Genomic DNA, 8,593 nt, shown 5'->3' with positions numbered 1-8,593 from the left:
TTTAGCCCCCAGTCTCCTCCCCCACGTTCACCACCTCCTCCTCCTCCTTCCTCTCTTACGTATACAATGTTCCGCGTATTTTTCCTCGCCGCTCACCTCGACCCCCCTCTTCCTCTCCTCCTCGTCCTTTGGTTCATCCAGAACCCCTTTCACCCCCACTCTCCCCCTTTTGGATCCACTGTAAACAAACGCACGAGCGCAAAAGAGAAGAGTCGAAGAGTTTTCTAACTCGACTATTCTCTTCCTCTTCTTTGCTTCGCTTTTTTCCTATTCTCTCTCTTTTTTTTCTTCTTCTTTCCTCTCCACTCCCTCTTCCTCTGGTCAGCCCGATAACTTTAGCGGAGTTAAGCGGTCGAACATGACCGGCGAACCGATGAGACCACTTGTACATTGGGGGAATAAAATTATCTCGACGAATCGAATGGGGGATGGGTCGATTAGCTGCAGCTTGTTTCGTGGGATTTGGATCCGTGATTAAGTACAGAATTTTCTTTTCTACTATCGTTTTCTTCTATTTTTTTTTTTTTTCCCCTCTTAAATCGTTATTACATTTAATCTAATCTAAACATCGATAATCAATTTTTAATTTATCGTATATTTAATAATTTATTTCTTCTTTCTTTCACAAATGTGAATTCAAATATCATAGAGAGAGGTTATTCTTATTTAAAAATTGAATTTCGTTTTTAAAATTGTATTCGATAAAGATAGAGAGAAGAAATTAGATTGGAAGAAGAAATAAAATAAAATAAAATAAAATAAAAATAATCGTTGAATAAAATTCCTCCCCGTCAAAGTTAGAAAGAAATAGATTGTACATGTAGATGGAATGACCGGATGCGCGAGGTAGCCGGTAATATGGAGGACGTCGAATTCAACGATCGAGAATACGAGCGGTTCTTTAAAATTTGTAGACGAGTTTCTCCGCTCGAGCAGCCAGGATTGACTCTTCTCTCTTCCCGGCTCCGATTCTTAAGGAAACGCGAACGAGCAAAACAAGCGACGAAAAGTTTCCCAACGGTCGGCCATTCTTTCTCCTCCCTCTGCATTTACCCGCGTTAACTTTGCCTCCCGAAGTTGGAGAGGACTGCGCTTAAAATACCGGCAATTCCCCCCCTCCTTCCCTCTCCCCTCTTCTCTCTCTCTCTCTTTGGGTTACTCGATCGATCGATCGACCGACGATGTCAAAGATCAACACTGTTATTTGCGATCTTTTAAATCGTACGTTTTACGCGCAGAAGGAATATCTTGGAGAATAGATTTTCATTTTTCTATTCGTTTTGTAAATTCATTTTAAAGGAGCAATCGAAGGTGGAAAAGTAATATTGTCTAATTATCTTATTGTTTCTTTTCGAACAAATTTCTTGTCGTTATTCATTAATAATAATAATAAAAAAAAAAAAGAACTCGTCACAATTTTTGATTTAAACAAATTTTGGCAGTGGAAATAAAAAATGACAGTGTTTCCAAAAGGATAAATTGTCGGTTTTTAGAGTTTAGAAGAATGGATCTAGTATATTAATACGTTGTTCAATTTTTGCTTGTTCAATTTTGTTTCGCCGATGGTCAACCCATTGTCCAAGAGAGAAATTATTTTTCGAACAACAACAACAATAACAATCGTTCACGCGCGCCCAAAACCGTACATTGTCTATTTAATTTTTCGCTATAAATTATCGCATTTAATTTTATTCTAAAAAAAAAAAAAAAACTTTATAACGAATAATCCTTCGATATTCCTATCCCCTCCCTCCTCCCCGATTTTTTGAAATTAATTTATCGCATAGAAATGGAACATTGACAGCGACCATACTAGTAAAGATACGAGAAATCGTATCGTTTCATTTTATCACGTATAATTAAAAAAAAGATATCGATGCAACTAGAATAGAATATTAAAAAAAAAAAAGGAAAAAAGCAAAAAGAAAGAAAAGAAAGAAACATTTAAACGCCCAATTGAATTGTACCCTTTTACACGGGACCGATATCTCTCCCTTAATACCCAATGAACGGTGGATGCGTTTCACCCGAATGATAGTAATACACGCGTTAAACTTGCTTCACTTGCTCTATGTAACCGTTCAATGATTCACAGGCCGGCTTATTCATCTCTTCCGGCTGAATTGAAGCGTCCCCCGTCGATCGATCCTCCGTCCATATAATCATCGCAGCCACCCTCAAGATGGTCAAGAGAGGCGACCCTCCTGCAAGATTAATCCCACCCAGAAACCACTTTACCCGATACTTAATAATACGACGAGCCACGGAGCCTCGTTCCTCGTGGTGAAATTAAAAGGGAAACATTCAAAAGGCAACACGGAGATCGATAAATAACACTGCGCTTTTTCATACTTTCAAGTTTCAAGAGGGATGGACGACGGGTGGGGGGGAGACAGGTGGGAGGGAGGAGGAGGGGTATGTATGGTTTTAGTATCCTAGGCTGTTGCAATTTTTACGAGACAACCGCTTTCGCGTCTTTTCTCGTGGCGAGAAACACGACTGGAAACGTATTAAAGCTATTATCCGTGGAAGATCTATCCTCGACGGGGATGGGAAGGGAAGGGGGATGGATGAAAATGGGATAAAACTGACATTGACGTAAAACTGAAACGTTTCGGTGTTGCTCTATTGAGAGAAAATAGGTTGGCTAAATTCGAACAATGGGAGGATGGGAAAAAATAATTTTGAAAAATATTTCTTTTCTCTTTTTGCCCTTCTTTTTTTTTTTTTTTCTTGTTAAAAATTGCAACGAACAATTTTCTAATATAATTGGGGTTGAATCGGGAGTTAATTGATCGATGTAAAAAGAACGGTATAGAATATATTTAATTGCTTACATTGTTCTGTGAAAAAAAATTTAATCCTAGAGAATTACCAATTTGTAATATTTATTTAAATCTATTTGTAAACGATTAGAATTAGAATTGTTTAAATTTAAATAAAAAAAAAATCACTTGATTTGATAGCTCTATAGATTATTTAAAAGAAAACTATTTTTGAAACGCATGAATTAACAAACGATTTAATCCGAGTATCTGAGAGTTTAAAGGAAAGCTAATATCTCGTATATAATATCATTTCGTTCTACGTTCTATAAAAATATACATTATACAAGCTATCCTAAAAAATTTTTGGATATATTCCATTTACAATTACTTTATACTCACATCGTATATATAATTTCTCCTTTGCAATTGTTAAAATATTCATACAATCTTCTTAGAAGATATATTTACAGAAATATCGGTTGGAAATTTATTCGTCGAATTACGAACAATTTAAATTTTCGTCGAAGAGATGACGACGAAAGTACAAATGTCTCGCTTCACGTCTCCAAATCCATCGACGAGCAAACTTAAAATTGCTCGCATCAAGTTGACGAATAATCCACAACCAACAATTCTTTTCTATTTTCTCGTTTTAACCTCTCGAATCGACCCTTCAAAACGCGCCCCTCCAACGAAGGAAGAACGAAGGAAAAATATTAGAGATACTCGGATAGAGACCGATACGACTTTTGAGTGTAGTAATGGAGACCGCGATCGATAGTTCGTGAAACGATGGAATTTAACTATCTCGAAGCGGATAGAGAGCATAGAGAGAGTGAGAGAGAGAGAATGAGTAAGGGGTGGATGAAGAGCAGGGAGGGGGTAATGCGCCGCTCGAGCCGCGTCTTCGAACGTATCGTGCTCCGGAAAATGGATTTTTACGGGGGGAGAAATGTGGCACGTATCTGGGAAAGGATTGCCGTGGTAGTCGCGTAAAAAAAAGATTTCCAGAGAGAGAGAGAGAGAGAGAGAGAGAAAGAGAGAGACCCGTCGAGTGTACCTGTTCGAAGATAGAACGATAATCTGCAACGAAACTTTCCGCGGCATTTCTTGTTTTTCCACGATCCCCCTCCCCTCCCGTTTGTATCCATATCTCGCATTAGAGAGAATCGAGGCGACCAAGTTCGCGTCTGCGAATAAAGATGGCGCGTGTTTGCAAGGGAGGAAGTTGGAATTTGTTTCGCGCTTTCCGTTTCGAGATCCGGCATTTCGGGATTCTGAAGTATTCGCGATGCGAATAAGTTGAGCTATGATAATTTCGTTCAACAACGTTTGTATATCGGTTCAAATAATTGTCTATTAATCCCATTTGCTCGTATTTATTAAAAGATGGGTGAAAAAAATTTATGAAAATTCTGCCTATCATTATTGGTAATTAATCTGAAAAAGAAGTTTCTCTTTAATATCATTAAATTATCAATTAAGCCTAAGGTAATGTAATTCGTTTCGTTCAAATTATCGTGTTTTTGTATCCCGTTTAAAAAAGAATCCGACTTAAAATATGTATACTTTTTCAGAAGAAAATCATAACGAACAAAACGAACGAAAACGAAAAGAAAAAAAAAAATAAGAAAACAACGTAACAATATGAAAAAGAAAGAAGGAAGGAAGAAAAAAAGAAAGAAAAAAAGAGAAAGTAAACGAAAAAATTTCAAATCCAGATCTTCTTCGATCTCGATAGACTTTAATCGCGAGCTCGGTGTGCAAACTAAAAATTCACCTTCCACTTTTCAACACATCCTCTCCCCTCTTTCCCCGCCACGAGAAACCTGATGTTCCCTTTTTCTCTTCTGTTTCGTTTCCTCTTTTTTCCTCTCTCTCTTTCTCTCACTCGCTCGCTCCCTCTTTGTTTCTGTTTTCCTCTTTCCTTTTCCCACTTTCTCATATTCCTCTCCGCCGAGCAACGACGACCAGCAAAAACGTATTAAAGCGTTTTTCCAGTGGACGAGAAAAGCACAGAGAGAGAGAGAGAGAGAGAGAAAGAGAGAGAGAGAGTGGGTGGGTGGATGGAGAGGGTTGAACACGGTTGAACAGAGACGGTGAAACAGAAGAAGAAAGAGGCAGACCGTTGACGGGAAACGGGAACCTGGGAAGTTGAGTTGGCTCCGGGAAAAATGGTCGTAGGACAGCAGGAGAAAATAAAGGGGAAAACGGTTCGTATGAAAATGTAATTAGGGGAAGCGTGGAAGCTCGGCTCATTGCGGCCTCGACCCTTTTACTTCGCCACCTTCTCTTTCACTCGTATCCTCCTACACCCCCTCTGGAGAGAGGGAGGGAAAAGCTCCTACCCTCTATATCTCTCTATCTGGCTCCTACGTTCCACGGGATTTCTCCTGTTGCCACCGACATAATTTGTTAACCATGACTCGTCCAACGATCGCGAAATCCTCTACCGGGTCGCTGGTATATTTTTAATCGATGCTCTCTCTCTCTCTCTCTCTCTCTCTCTTTCATGCGTAATGGATATCTCTTTTATTGCCAGGGAATTAGAATCTTTTTTTTTTTTCTTTTCAATTGATATTTAATTCTAGTCCTTTGTGGATATTCTTTGCGACGATTCGTTTAAAGGGAATATTTCCACGTTCTTTTCTTTTCTTTTTCTTCTCTCTTTTTTTTTTTGATTTCTTTTTTTTTTTTTTTAAATGAAGGAAAAATTTTTCAATGGATAAACGGGGAATAGACGTGTGGAATTGAATTGGATATAAAAGGAGAGTTGTATCGAAGTTAAATTTAATTTTTGTCGCGATAATGCGTTAATATCTACAGGTTTTGTGCAATAATTAAAATACGGAATAATGATTTTATTATAACGGTTATAGAAGGTATGCTTCAATGCTACGTAATGATATTAAAATGTAAGTAGGAAAATGTGAGGGGAAAAACTGCTTCGTGATATTTCCTTTCTCGTGATAATCCTTGTTAAACACAGATAAAATTAATTACCCGAATTGGAAGGAAAAATCAGACTATTAAAACACTGACGTTTAATATTATTATACACGTGTATATCAATTCAGAAACAAGTTTCCTAACAGTGTAGTGAATGTTACAATTATAAAATCTACGTCATTTATTAATTATTTCGCAAAACTGACTTTTCCCCCCCACTAATTTACACTATTTAATTCACGTTAATCGCTATATAAAATCTCGCTTGCCAATTTCTACATCGCTTAAATCTAAATCCCCTTTATTCGAATTAAACAACTGAATAACTATTTTGCAATAATTCATTTTATTTAAGATTATACCTTCCCTCCCTGTTATTATAGCAACACGTATAACAATACTAATTTTTCTTTCAACATTTTAAAATGATCAAATAAACTCTTCACCATAAAATATAATAGTATATTTCTTTTAAAGTGAAAGAAGACACGATCTGCATTCGAGAATTCTTAAACAAAAATCATATATTTTTTTCCAAAACTCTTCGAGATATATAATTTCTTTCGAAGTGAAAGAAGACACGATCTGTATTCGAGAATTCTTAAACAAAAATCATATGTTTCTTTCCAAAATCTATCTTATCAGAGATTCAACACCGAGTGCATAAAATCTCATCGTAGAAAGGATTTGGAAAATATTTTCAAATATACCATTTACCATACATCATCCCTTGGATCGTTGATGAAACGAAACAAACTAGAAAACATCTCTGCACTCCGCATCCCTTTAATCCTCGCATCTAATCATAAACGAGTGGTCGCAAAAACTGGGCAAATTTCTTCCTTCTTCTCCTCTGGCGGTCGGATTATCGGCCACCCTTCCCCGGCTTGTTATTCCATTTCTTTCAATAACAGAGGCGCTACCGGTCGCAATTTGCATTTCATTACGCGTCCAAGCCGGCAACTTTTATCATCGGTTCACTTTGGGGCCGACTGCGTTTCACCTGCCCCGTCCCGGGAATTATTATTCGCGGCATCGGGGGTGTTTCAGAGTTAGTTTCCATCCCTCTCCCCTCCTCCCTCTTCCGTCTCTACGCTTTACACGTGTAACGCAGAAAGGGTGGAAAAACTGGAGGAACGGAGCGAGAGGAGGAGAAGGAGGAGGAGGAAAAGGTTTCGGGTGGAAAGTGTCTTCGCAATTTAACTTTTACGACGCGCCCTGTCATTTCTATCCGAGCTTCTGCAACGGAATGCAACCAACCCCTCTTCGTCTCGGCCATCTCTCTCTCTCTATCTCTCTTCCTTTCTTCTTTTTCTTTCTTTCTACCCCCTAGTTTTATCTATCACACCCGGTATCAAACTCGTGTCTTCGAGTAACTTACAATTGTCGAACATTCAAAACTTTTTTGACAGGATTATATGCCATGCACGATCGAGCATATTTAATCATCCCCTTGATTTAACGTATTGATTTCCATCGTTGTAAAGGTAATGAGAACAGTTCGCAATGTGTTTCACGAGTAAGATATTTCGCAATAAGAAACGAATAAACGATGGTTGTCATGGTGTATCGAGAAGATCGACAAAACATTTTTCAGGTTGTCTACGATTATTTATCGTATCGATGGTGAATACTTTGACGTTATTCGATTATGCGTTTTTGTTAGAATATGGGGATTCGATTATCGATCGACACCGTCAAACGAATACCGAGAAACGATTTGCATTTGGGACACGATAAGGTGAGGATAAGCTTCTTCTTTCCTTTCTTCGTTTTCCGAATTCGATGATATTGACGTTGATTTTAAATATTTTTCGTTTCGAAAATAGAAAAGGAAAAGGAAGAAGCGAAGAAATCGATCACGTTCGATTTAGAATTTCCAACGGGCAGTAATGGTTTAGCAGTCTTTTCCGCGGAACGAAAATTTACGAACTCCTTCGACCATACTTCGGCCCCGGGGGATTCCATTTGTTTCGAAAGCTTTGGCGCGCGAGCACGTGCCGCCTACGCTCAATTAGAACACGCATTAAAGCGCCGCGAATTCCAACGATTAACCGTAGAGAATAAATAGCCCTTCCTTTTTTCCTTATTGCCGCTTCTTTCTTTTTTCTTTGTAACTCTTATAAGGCAATTAGAAGGATCGCTCGTTTTCAGATAATTGTATCGCGAACGATTCAATTTTTGTATTTCGAAATATAAATATCGAAAATTTGAAAAAAAAAAAAAAAAAAGAAAAATGTACGCGTGTTCAGATTGATTAAACGTTATTTCCGTGTGTAATTCCATAATAATTTGTAAAATTTCATGATAACGGAAAGTTTGGAGTGGGACACGTTATTCTTTAATTAAACGTTAATTTTTTATTACAAATATTTTTAGTAAATTAAAAAATAGTTATATATTTGAAGAAGATGGGAAAAATTCTCGTCGAATCGGGAAAAATTGTTCATTAACAATACACGAATTATTGGTTATTTGAATTTAATAAGGTCAGAACAATCAAGATATGGGAGCGATTAACGAAAATAAACGAATATTTATTCTGATCATTTTCAAAAATTTAGTTTCATATCAATTGTTATAAATCGAAAAATACCTAACGATAAAATTCTACGAAGGAACAATTAACAATTCGAGCCGAGACTGATATCAATATTTAATTAAAACGAAATTTCACCGATCCAAAACAGTGGATCGCGGAACTCTCGAACAACGAACGATCTTTCCTCAAGGCACGCTAATCAAAACATCGTTAGACCTTTCATTAAAAGCCGCGATCAGGCCAGCTTTCGTTACGGATGGGTTGGTGGTGGGGAACATTATTCACAATTATCCTTTCGGAGCGGCAACAACGGCGTCGAGGAACAAGGAATACC

Source organism: Apis dorsata, unplaced genomic scaffold (assembly GCF_000469605.1).
Source record: "Apis dorsata unplaced genomic scaffold, Apis dorsata 1.3 scaffold_44, whole genome shotgun sequence".
NCBI classification, from domain to species: domain Eukaryota; kingdom Metazoa; phylum Arthropoda; class Insecta; order Hymenoptera; family Apidae; genus Apis; species Apis dorsata.
Note: the sequence above shows the minus strand (reverse complement) of the source record.